This window comes from Hyla sarda, chromosome 1 (genome assembly GCF_029499605.1).
Source record: "Hyla sarda isolate aHylSar1 chromosome 1, aHylSar1.hap1, whole genome shotgun sequence".
Taxonomy (NCBI): Eukaryota; Metazoa; Chordata; class Amphibia; order Anura; family Hylidae; genus Hyla; species Hyla sarda.
The window spans coordinates 443,973,660-443,986,000 of NC_079189.1; positions in this window are offsets into that span (position 1 = coordinate 443,973,660).

Below are 12,341 nucleotides of genomic sequence, written 5' to 3' on the forward strand. Positions count from 1 at the left end.
ACCCCATAAAGACACAAACAGTTTTTGATCTTGTGGATGCGACCCTAATTTTCAAATCCACTTTGTGGCTGTAGCTTTGCAATGCTTTTCTCAACCAAGTCATTTTGAGAATACATTTCATGACTTTTTATAGTTTCTGTAAGTGGTAAATATTCCTGATTTTCTATGCAGAGACATCCAGAAAAAAAAGAGGTCAGGCAGTTTATGTTTTTTTTTAACGTGACAGTCTGTGAGTGATATGTGTCACTGTGGTAACATATGACAGCGTTAACAAAAACATGAAGAATTTTTAAAAGACAATTTTTATGAGCCCTATTGGGTCAAATTCGATTCCTCAGCTGCCAATGTTGGGGGTCAATATTGGGTCACTAACCTCAGGGATTACCTTATGTGTTACGCTAGGATTCTGTGAGTCTGTAGTAAACAGCACACGCATGCGCAGTTTACTTTCAGACATTGTGGCCACTCTCGGCCTAGCTCAGGGAGCAGGGGGAGCGACCGCAAGGGGGTGCGCAGTTTACTACAGACTCGCAGATTCCTGTGTGTCTGCTCATAGTAGAGGATTGCTGCTACGAGCAGACATGCAGGACACATGGGCACAGCAGGAATCTCACACTAGGGAAATACACTGTGGATGTGCTTGCTACGTGTGACCCTACCCTTCAACGAAATCAGTAAAAACAAATTACAAAAATAGTATATACTAAAGGTAAGTGAACTTTTAGTATATAAAATTAAGTGAATGGACTTAACCCCTTAAGGACCCAGCCATTTCACACCTTAGGACCCGGCCATTTTTTGCACATCTGACCACTGTCACTTTAAACATTAATAACTCTGGAATGCTTTTAGTTATCATTCTGATTCCGATATTGTTTTTTCGTGACATATTCTACTTTAACATAGTAAAATGTTGTGGTAACTTGCATCCCAAAATTTTATGAAAAATTAGAAAATTTTGCATTTTTCTAACTTTGAAGCTCTCTGCTTGTAAGGAAAATGGATATTCCAAATAATTTTTTTAAATTCACATATACAATATGTCCACTTTATGTTTGCATCATAAAATTGACGAGTTTTTACTTTTGGAAGACACCAGAGGGCTTCAAAGTTCAGCAGCAATTTTCCAATTTTTCACAAAATTTCCAAACTCACAATTTTTCAGGGACCAGTTCAGGTTTGAAGTGGATTTGAAGGGTCTTCATATTAGAAATACCCCACAAATGACCCCATTATAAAAACTGCACCCCCCCCCCCCCAAAGTATTCAAAATGACATTCAGTCAGCGTTTTAACCCTTTAGGTGTTTCACAGGAATAGCAACAAAGTGAAGGAGAACATTCACAATCTTCATTTTTTACACTCGCATGTTCTTGTAGACCCAATTGAAAATGTAGACCCAAGGAGAAAATTTATACTTATATTTGTAGCCCAATTTCTCTCGAGTAAGCACATACCTCATATGTCTATGTAAAGTGTTCGGTGGGCGCAGTAGAGGGCTCAGAAGCGAAGGAGTGATAAGGGGATTTTGGAGAGTACGTTTTTCTGAAATGGTTTTTGGGGTGCATGTTGCATTTAGGAAGCCCCTATGGTGCCAGAACAGCAAAAAAAAAAAAAAAAACACATGGCACAAGGGTTAATAGCAGAAAATACCCCCCAAAATTTGTAACCCCAATCTCTTCTGAGTATGGAGTTATCCCATAAGTTGACCTGAAGTGCACTACGGGCGAACTACAATGCTCAGAAGAGAAGGAGTCCTATTTAGCTTTTTGAGAGCAAATTTTGCTCGGGGGCATGTCACACTTAGGAAGCCCCTATGGTGCCAGGACAGCAAAAAATACCCACATGGCCTACCATTTTGGAAACTAGACCCCTTGAGGAACGTAACAAGGAATAAAGTGAGCCTTAATACCCCACAGGGGTTTCACGACTTTTGCATATGTAAAAAAAAAAATTCCACTAAAATGTGTGTTCCCCCCCCCCCCCCCCCAAATTTCACATTTTTGCAAGGGTTAATAGCAGAAAAGCCCCTATGGTGCCAGGACAGCAAAATAACCCCCACATGGCATACCATTTTGGAAACTAGACCCCTTGAGGAACGTAACAAGGGGTACAGTGAGCATTTACCCCCCACTGGTGTCTGTCAGGTCTTTGGAACCGTGGGCTGTACAAAATTATTAATTTGCACAGCCCACTGTTCCAAAGATCTGTCAGACACCAGTGGGGTGTAAACTCTCACTGCACCCCTCATTACATTCCGTGAGGGGTGTAGTTTCCGAAATGGTGTCACATATGTTTTTTTTTTTTGCGTTTGTCAAAACCGCTGTAACAATCAGCCACCCCTGTGCAAATCACCTCAAAGGTACATGGTGCACTCTCCCTTCTGGGCCTTGTTGTGCGCCCCCAGAGCACTTTGCACCCACATATGGGGTATCTCCGTAGTCGGGAGAAATTACATTACAAATTTTGGGGGGCTTTTTTCCCTTTTACCTCTTGTAAAAATTAAAAGTATAGGGCAACACCAGCATGTTAGTATAAAAAATTTATTTTTTTACACTAACATGCTGGTGTAGACCCCAACTTCACCTTTCCATAAGGGGTGAAAGGAGAAAAAGCCCCCCAAAATTTGTTAGGCAATTTCTCCCGAGTACGGCGATACCCCATATGTGGCCCTAAACTATTGCCTTGAAATACGACAGGGCTCCAAAGTGAGAGCGCCATGCGCATTTGAGGCCTGAATTAGGGATTTGCATAGGGGTGGACATAGGGGTATTCTACGCCAGTGATTCCCAAACAGGGTGCCTCCAGCTGTTGCAAAACTCCCAGCATGCTTGAGCAGTCAACGGCTGTCCGGCAATACTGGGAGTTATTGTTTTGCAACAGCTGGAGGCTCCATTTTGGAAACAGTGGCGTACCAGACGTTTTTCATTTTTATTGGGGAGGGGGGCTGGGTAGGGGTATGTGTATATGTAGTGTTTTTTACTTTTTATTTTATTTTGTATTAGTGTAGTGTAGTGTAGTGTTTTTAGGGTACAGTCACACGGGCGGGGGATTACAGCGAGTTTCCCGCTGCAAGTTTGAGCTGCCGCGCAAAATTTGCTGCATCGCAAACTTGCAGCCTGATACTCACTGTAAGCCCCATGCCCATGTGAATGTACCCTGTACATTAATAGGGGGTGGGGGGGGTGGGGGTGAACCTCATGCTGTTGCAAAACTACAACTCTCAGCATGCACAGTCTATCAGTGCATGCTGGTAGTTATAGTTTTGCAACAGCTGGAGGCACACGGGTTGGGAAACACTGAGTTAGGAAACAGACAATGTTTCCCAACCAGTGTGCCTCCAGTTGTTGCAAAACCACTACTCCCAAACATTCTCGGGCATGCTGGAAGTAGTAGTTCGGCAACATCTTTAGAGCCAGATGTTACCTAATACAGTGGTTCCCAAACTGTGCTCTTCCAGATGTTGCAAAACTACAACTCCCAGTATGCCAAAACTGTCCAGGCATGCTGGGAGTTGTAGTTCTGCAACATCTGAAGGGCCAGATGTTACAGAGCTACAACTCCCACTATGCCTGGACAGAAAGGGCATGCTGAGGGTGTGTAGTTTTGCAACATCTGGAAGGGCCCAGTGGTCCCAAAACTGTGGACCTCCAGATGTTGCAAAACTGCAACTCCCAGCATGCTGGGAGTTGTAGTGTAAGGGGACCAGATGGAGCAGTCCAGATCGCTTTACGGCGGTCTGGACTGCTGCAAAGGTCCCGCACCGCCGCCTAAGATCCACTGACCTGTCGCCGCTGCCGCCGTATCCGGTGCCGGGATCCGGGTTTCAGGGACAAAGTAATTACCGGGGCCGGTCCCCAGCACTCCCCTGTCCCCCGCCGTGTCCTCCGGTCTTCCTCCCGTTCTTCCTCCCATTCTCTCCGGACTTCCAGGGGCCGGGCAGGAGCGGGAGGAAGTAACTACCCCCCCCCTGTGATTGGTCGGTTAGCTAACCGAAGAATCGCAGGGGATAGGAGGACGTGGCAGGCTTGCCACCTCACTCCTATACTTCAGCATGGTCCTGGCTGTCTGTGACAACCGGGATCATGCAAAATTACCGGGCGGTCGGGTCCCAGAGACCTGATCAGCCCGGTATCGCCGCAGATAACAGGGGCGATTTCCCTCGTGATTTGCGACGATCGCCGACATGGGGGGCCTACATGGCCTCCCTCGGCGTTTGCCCTGGATGCCTGCTGAAGCATTTCAGCAGGCATCCGCTTCCGATCTCTGCCCGGCGCGCAGCAGGGACCGGAAAACGCCATGACGTACTCATACGTCATGGGTCCTTAAAGCCCGGGGTGCGGAGACGTATGCATACGTCATGGGTCCTTAAGGGTTAAAGAAGATTGGGACTGTATCCTTAAAGTGTATGACACAAAACTGTTATGAAAACACTGGAAACAGTATAAAAGATGATACACTAGAAAAGAATAATCTAACAAACCGGAGATAAGCTTTTTACCAATGTTTGTTGTATGCTGGATTTACTAAATGCTTAGGAAGTAAACAGTTTTACAGAAATCTTGCAGAAAACATGCCATTTCTGTCTGATCTCTTCCATTTCGGTTTGGCAGACATCTGATAAATGGGTTAGTAAAGGGGAAGGGCGAAACATTGTTTGGCTGGTATTGCTGATATCTCTTCTGCAGTTACATTTCTTACCGGAAGACAAAGGATCACAGGGAGTAAAAGAGAATAAATCACTGATGCATTGGAACACATGTAGAATTCTTAATTTCTCAGTTTTTATTAAAATATGGAAAAAAAACTTAAATTTGTTAGCATATCCAAAAGAACCATTATAAACAAACTGAATACAGTAGGTGCACACTAATATAGATTTTAAATTGCAATATTTCAAATATTTCCAAAAATGAAGGTTCTTAGCATACCATTTGATCAAAACATGTGTACCATGCAATCTCAATAAGGTGACCTCATTAGGATGGACCTTACACTATACCCTCTCCGGGGTTTGCACTAAGCCTACAATTTCTGGGCATGTAACATCCATGCTCCCTGCTTAAAACCGAACCAGTGGAATCAAGATGGAGGTAGCCTCTTCCCCCACACCAGATATGAGACTGACCAAAGTCAAAAGTAAGAACATTTTAAGAGGAATTTTAAGCATTCTTTTTTTTCTGATTATTATTCTTGTAGAGGGTTGCATTACCTCTTACTCATTATTACTTTTTGATTCAAGTCTTTAGGTATCTATAGTTTTCCTAAGCATTAAAGGATATGTATATTTAATCCATTCATATTCGCTATTGAACATAGTCACATCCATGTAATAAAGCTGAGCTATTAATAAAAGAAAGTGTAATTTATATAAAAGGTCTTGAATTAAGCATGCATTGCTTCTTCCCTCCGGCTGACTTCTCATCAATGAACCTAAACAAGGTTTGACATGAGCAGTGACCCATCAAAACCTTGCAAGAACAGTAATGAAAGTTGTTTGAAGTCTTGAGACCTTAGAGTGACAAAATGATTTTACCGAAATGATGCTGAGAAATAGTAGTGCACGAGGGCAAATACTAGCCGCAATTTGTGCTCAAAATAAATGATTAACTTTGCTGCCTTCTTTGAAAGTGTGGCCTCGGCCTCAAGAGATCTGCACTTGGAATCATCATCTTCCATTTACATTTTTTAAATACAAAGCTTCTCCAGCCATTCATAGGTAAAATGAATTTTTCTTATGCCAGGTCATTTGTCATGGTGGGCCAAACTGATGCATCATGGCACAGGTTGGAAGGCAAGGAAATAGATGGAAAATAACTCAATATAACATTTAAGAGTTTATGCATGGACAAGTTGGGAAAGTAAAAGTAGTCAAAATACTGTATAGCAGTACCATATTGTATAGCAGTATTGGAAGCTTCATATGGATATATGATTGTAAGATTATAGCTATTGTATTTGCATTGTCATCAATCGTTGCACCTTACTTGTTCACCCTGTATTTGATCTGTTGATGACAATGATTTGGTTTGGGAATATTTCTGCTGCCAAATGATGCTTAAAAGGGAACCTGCCATCACTTTCATACTGCCTGAACCATTTGTCATTGAGGCAGTCCCCCCAGTGGCTTTTGCTTACTCTGCCAGTCCTGGTTGAAAGATCTCTGTCTATATCAATACAAGGAGAGATCTATAAATCAAGATCGGTGGTACAGGAAGAAGTCACCAGGGACTGTACCCATGACTTGTGGTTCAGTGATGACATGTCTCCTTAAATTGAACATACATTTTTTAACAATGGATCATTCTTGTATTTTTTTTTTTATGTGTTGAGATGTTTAGAGTAATTCCACTGTTTTGGTTAATAGAGGTGAGTCCCATTTCATAGTTTCCATTCATTAGCTTCATTTGCTATTATCTGAGTAAGATTCCTTTAAGATTTAGGTTTAATTAGTTTAGACTACTTTTGTTCCTTTTAAGAATGTTAAGAACACTAATATCAGTCACAATTATATCAGTAAGGCTAGGAACACATTGAGGGAGATTTATAAAAACCTGTGTAGAGGAAGCATGGTTGAGTTTCCCATAGCAACCAATCAGATTGCTTCTGTCATTTTTTGATAAGGTCTCTGGAACTCAACCGTTTTTCCACTACATAGATTTTGATAAATCTCTCAAAATGTGTTTATGGTTTATGCTCTCATCATTTTAATGGCTAGAACGTAGACACAATTTGGGTAAAAAGTGAGCTTGTGCAAAAAAAATTTTTTTTGCAATTTTTGCACTCTGGGAACTAGTGGGAACAATAAATTCCCACTATTTGATATCTCCATTATGATAACAGCTTTAAACATACCGTCCATTTAAACATACAGATTTAAAAATACATTTTTTTTGATGCAGTGACTACTTTATGAAAATAAAAATATTTTTCTCATTTTCAAAAGAATGCTGCTGTAGTCATGTGTCTAAACAACACTAATGTATTACCCAAAATGTGATTATAAGAGCCGGGTTGCAGATTTTGTATTTACACATATATTGTAGCACAGTTTCTGCCCTGCCTAACTCTGTTTTCCTGCCTTATCCTCATAGCAATTAAATCTGTCCAAGTACTGTATTTATGTTGCCAAACATTTCCTTGACCTACTTGTTGTTTCTTATGGATCTGCAATCTTCTTGCACTGAAATATCTGCGTGACTTGCACTTTTATTTGGGGGAAGAGGGCTGCAAAACTTCCCAACACAATCTATTAGGTCTCTTCTATAATCCCCAGAAATTAAACACAGAACATTCTAATAGCTCTAAGAAAGTGCAACCTAAGAAGAGTATGACTTGTGTAAAAATGATACCATGCTCTTGGTTTTGAATACCACTGCATTTCTTTCAGGTGCAAAGCTATTTTCCTACGTTAGACTAATGTACCTTCTTTTTATGTCCTATAAATTATGCCCTCAACAGCATTTCTGTTTGTTGAATATAATAAAAAAAAAAATATATATATATATATGTATATATATATATATAAATATTTATAGCATCTATAGCACATATACACTGAGTGTTACATTTGTCATTACAGTTCCTGCAATTTTCATTTTTTTGCAAGTTGATAAAGCTTGTAAGGAAATAATGAGTATTTTAGCATTTAACTTTGCTTCATCCAAACTACTGTAACTGAATATTAATGTAAAGAGAAAAACAGCTCAGCCTTTACCTAAAGGGGTTGTCCCTTCTCGTTTGATTACTAGACTGCAGCTGCTGTGCCTCTCAATCTTCTGGGTGTATGGCGGATGGGTTTTAATCCTTGATGTTCCTGGCCAGCAATGTAGGTTAATGCAAGCACACAGATTATCTTTGATTTGAGCAAGTGCACTGTTATTACACCTTGTAGGGCCTGAGGCAGGTCATTTCACTCACTCACTTTTGTGTCCGAGACTAAAGCAACGTGTCTGGAGCTGTCAGACAGTGATGAATGGGGAAGAGCAGGAGGAAGCCTGCACACAACTAATGCACGTTTATGGGATCCTGGCCTGCTGGCTGGCAGCGAGGGTTGTTGCATGGCCATCCACTCTGCTACTGAAAGCAAGTGGTTCATTTCCAATGCAACCAGATGAGTACAGGAGGAGAGAAAACTTGAAAAATCTCAAGAAGCAGGCAAGTTATCTTAATGCAAGCAATTACCAATTGTATAGGCTGCCATGCTCTACACATTAAGACATTTAAGGAGATCTGTAGTACACATTTTTTATAATCCCCTGTGGCCGGGTTGCAAAAAGTAACAAACTTTAACTCCCCTTCCGATGTCCCCCCCCCCCCCCCCCCCTTTGCGCTTTTATCGGTGTCTTGGTCCTCCGGTGATGGGCTTCTTCCTGCTTCCTAGGGATGGTGACTAAAACTGCGCTCAGCGTATCGCCAGCTGCAGCAATGTCCCGCCTTGGCCAGTGACAGGCTGAGCGCACTGTCTTGTAAGGAGCCTGGGAAGCAGGGAGAAGACGGGGGGCAGGCTTCTTACATAACAGTGCGCTCAGCCTATCACTGGCCGAGGCGGGACATCGCTGCGGCCGGTGATTCACTGAGTGCAGAATAAGTCACCATCCCCAGGAAGCAGGAAGAAGCCGGCTGCATCCCCAGGATGCAAGGACGTACCTGTACGCTTTTCGTCCTTAAGGGGTTAAGGCCTATAATGGCTGGCCACATAGTGGAGTACTTAAATGCATGCGATGGAGCATTGTTATGAAGAAAAAGCCCAGTTTTCTTGAAAGATACAGACTTTTTATTTTACCACTGTTTGAAGAAGTGTCATCAGTTTATTTTGAGTTAATCTTAAACCCAGGAAGGTCCAACTAACACATCTTTGATAGTACCAGCCCATATCAGTACCCAACATTCACCTTGCTGGAGTCAAAGTGAAGCTATATGTCTGTTACTGATCTTCACATTTGAACTTGTGTCTTGTTCAGTGGTGGTCGAGTTTCAGCCTCTTTAAAGGAGTACTCCGGCGCGCACTTTTTTCCTTTTATCCCGTCCAGGCTGCAAAATAAAAGAAAACACACTTTCTCTTACCTGCCAACGAGCCCCCGGAGCTCCGGTACACTCCGGTACAGGTGTTCGGTCCCCAGGCTGTATTCTTCTTACTTCCTGTTAGCCTGGCACGTCACGCGGAGCTTCAGCCTATCACCGGCCGCAGAGATGTCCCGCCTCGGCCGGTGATAGGCTGAAGCTCCGTGTGATGTGCCGGGCTAACAGGAAGTAAGAAGAATACAGCCCGGGGACCGAACAGCTGTACCGGAGTGTACCGGAGCTCCGGGGGCTCGTTGGCAGGTAAGAGAAAGGGTGTTTTCTTTTATTTTGCAGCCCGGACGGGATAAAAGGAAAAAAGTGCGCGCCGGAGTACTCCTTTAACCTTGATCATGTCACTGCACTCTAAATACCTTGCACTTCTGGCCACTCCAGGTAGGTTGCAGTTCTGGAATATGACAGCACTGTAGGCTAATTGGTTCCGGTAGCTTAACGTTTGATTCTACTCAAATCTTTTGTTAATTTGTGTGTTTTTTTTCTCAACGCTTATGTTGCTACAATGTTGACTATTTGCAACATGTGATGGTTCTTTGATCATGCCCCAGTAATAGTTTTAGCTAAATTTATTAGAAAGAAATCCTGACAATGGTGCATATTTTGGTGTTTGCAGAATACACATATTTTTCTGACTATTAGTTTAAAAAATAAATTTAGTGTTCCCTAAAACTTTAAATACACTCAAAAAGTGTTCCCAAAATGAAAGTATTTAAAAGAACATACTGAACCAAAAGATCTCTGGCTCCAAAAATAGAATCTTTTATATATATTGTATGTTTGTCCGAATACATCTATTGATTGGTTTCAACTTGAACTTGATCTTCACCAATTATTGAGGAAAATCAAATTACAAGTATGGTTTGATGAACGAACTGGCTCCACACCAAATACCTCTTCTTCTAGGTCTCAGGCGGATTTTGAACTGAAAAAACTCAATATCAAAACAAAGAGTGATTTTACTCCCACATTGGAGTCTCCTGTAATAGAGACATTCAGGACTTTGGTAAAACATGATGTGGATTTACTGAAACAGGATGGTAATTTTACAGTACACCATAACTTGTCCAGGGCAGAGAGAGAGGCCCTTGACATGCTGGCCCATGACCGCGACCTCGTCATCAAGCCTGCGGACAAGGGTGGCGCGGTCGTGGTCATGGACCGGCAGATGTACTTACATGAGGCAGAGAGACAATTAGGCGACAGCTCGGTTTATAAGTTGCTGGATAGGAATCCCAGGTGGGACATCCAACGTAGGATCAAATTGGTCCTTGATAAGGCTCTTGATAGTAACATCATTGATAAGACACTGTATGATTTTCTGCTGTCTGACCATCCTGTCACCCCGGTCCTTTATCTATTACCTAAAATTCATAAATCTCTGTCAAATCCGCCGGGCAGACCCATTGTGTCTGGTCGTAATTCCATCTTGAATAATATCTCAATTTTTTTAGACCAGGTGCTTTGTGAATATGCGGTGGGGGCCCGATCTTATCTTCAGGACACGACTGATTTTTTGACGAAAATTCAGAACTTGACTATACCATCCAACTCCATACTGGCTTCATTTGATATAGTGAGTCTCTATACATCTATCAGCCATGAGGTGGGACTTAATGCGGTACGTAAGGCTCTGCTAAACACAGACTGCACTGATGATAAACTTCATTTTGTGTTAGCTTTGTTGGATATCAATCTTAGCTGTAATTACTTCACATTTAATGATCAGTATTACTTACAGACGAGAGGGACCGCAATGGGCGCAAATGTTGCGCCCACCTACGCAAACATGGTGGTAGCCAGTATGGAGGAGGAATTCATCTATATGTCGCCCCACTTCACTAAGGTAGTGAAGTGGTGGCGATATATAGATGATATTTTTTTAATTTGGACAGGCACTACTGAGGAATTGGATGATTTCCATAGATTTTTGAACACCTTTGACTATAACATACAATTCACTCTTGTTTCTTCTACAGATAAACTACAATTTTTGGATACCTCAGTTACGTTACAAGACAACAAACTCCACACGTACCTTTATGTTAAAGAGACTGACTGCAACACCCTCCTACAGTACACGAGTTGTCACCCCAGGCACATGGTGAGATCTTTACCGTACAGTCAGTTTTTGAGGGTTAAGAGAATAGTTGACCGCCCTGAACATAGCGAAGCAGCACTCACCAGGATGTCCCGCAACTTCAGACAGAGGGGTTATCCCCCTAGGCTGCTGGACATCCATGGTGAGCGGGTCATATCTATGGATAGAGCACTGACTCTGAGCCCCACTAATCGGACAGTAGATAGGGGAGAGAGACTGACATTTGTGAGCACTTTTAATGACATTTCTACACAATTAACTAAAATATTGAAACGCAATTGGCAGATTATAGAAAAAGGTTTCCCCCAGATTCCATCTCTAAAACATCCTCCCATTATGTCCTATCGAAGAGTTTCTAATATTAAGGACAAATTGTTGAAAGCCGATATAGCTTCCTCCAAAACACCACAACAAAGATACTTTGGTACAATGGGCAAGGGATCCTTTCCTTGTAGGTCTTGTGTCAATTGTAATCTAATGGTAAAAGGTTCTGAGTTCCAACACCCTGATACACTCAAAAAATATAAGATAAATTATTATCTAAATTGTTTTTCGGATTATGTTATCTACGTTCTGTGGTGCCCTTGTCAACTTTTGTATATAGGCGAAACCAAATGTGACATGAAGACACGGTTGAATAACCACCGATACACTATACGTAAAAAACTTTTAGATTTGCCAGTGGCTAAACATTTTACAGAAAAGGGCCACACAGAACGTGATTTGAAGTTTATGATTCTGGACCATGTCCCACTCCCAAAAAGAGGTGGGGACCGTTTAACTCTTCTCAAAAAGAAGGAACTTTGGTGGATTTTTGAACTTTCCACACTACGCCCTGCTGGGCTGAATGTGGAGTTCAAAATTACACCGGGCATGCTCTAAGGTGTGGGGGATTGTTGTTCGCCTTGGTCTCCGAGTATAACAGATTTGTTTATCTAATTTATCCTTCTATTCCCTTTTTTTCAGATTCAGCTTGAGTTCAATACAATCAGAGGAATTGGTTTACTCTTTTGATCTCCGCCACTTGCAACAGTCAACTTTTGAGAACGGGACATCTTGCTTTTTATATTTTTTTAATAAACAATATCTTCATTATGTCTTTTCCCTGACGTTTGTACACGGTAGACATGTGTGACAGGTGCCACAGGGGGTATTGATACGTGCCA